We start from the raw sequence: 882 nt of genomic DNA, 5'->3' as shown, positions 1-882 counted from the left end.
TTCTACTATTATACTTGACCTGTTCTTTCATTGGTGTTAATTTTCTTGGGCCTGCACTAAGGCATGTGTGCTCCTGCTTGGTTACTTATTTTGAATAATTCTGTATACTTTCCCCAACTTTGTTGCCGAATCCTGACCACTAGGCCACCAGGGAATTCCCTAGGATACTTTCAGTGCTTTCATTTTACTTCCTTAGATCCTCAAAACACTGCTCTGAGGTTAGATACTATTATCCCCCATTTTACAGATGTGAAACTGAGGCTTAAACTGATATGCCCAGAGTCACTCAGTTTGTAAATGGCATAGCTATATCTATGGGTTCTAGGGACTTCCCTGGCAGCCCAGTGGTTAAGACTCCGTTCTTCCAGTGTGGGAGGTGTGGGTTCCATCCCTGTTTGGGGAACAAAGATCCCACATACTGTGCAGTGTGCCCAAAAAGTAAATAAATAAATAAATCTATGGGTTCTACATTTAGAGCTCTGTCTGCTACGCCACTGGTGCCTCTATAGTTGAAGGTTAAATATTCTTAGTTACATTTTTTTTCCTGGTAATATTTATCATATACATATGTCTGTACTAATCATAAAGTAGTCATCAAATTTAAAGTTGCTGTCAAGAGAGATTTTGGAAAAGGGAAACAGAACCATGAGCACAGCTAATCTATAGGATATAATTTGACAGCCCTAAACAGATACTTTCCTTCATTCCTAACAAGGCAGTATTTTTCAACTTGTGAGTTCCCTTTAAATGTTTTTAATTTTTAAGTTTGGTTGTATGTGGAAATTTTTTTTTTTTTTTTTTTTTTTCCCGGTACGCGGGCCTCTCACCGTTGTGGCCTCTCCCGTTGCGGAGCACAGGCTCCGGACGTGCAGGCTCAGCGGC

This window comes from Physeter macrocephalus, chromosome 14, assembly GCF_002837175.3.
Source record: "Physeter macrocephalus isolate SW-GA chromosome 14, ASM283717v5, whole genome shotgun sequence".
NCBI lineage: Eukaryota > Metazoa > Chordata > Mammalia > Artiodactyla > Physeteridae > Physeter > Physeter macrocephalus.
This window is presented reverse-complemented; position numbering follows the sequence as displayed.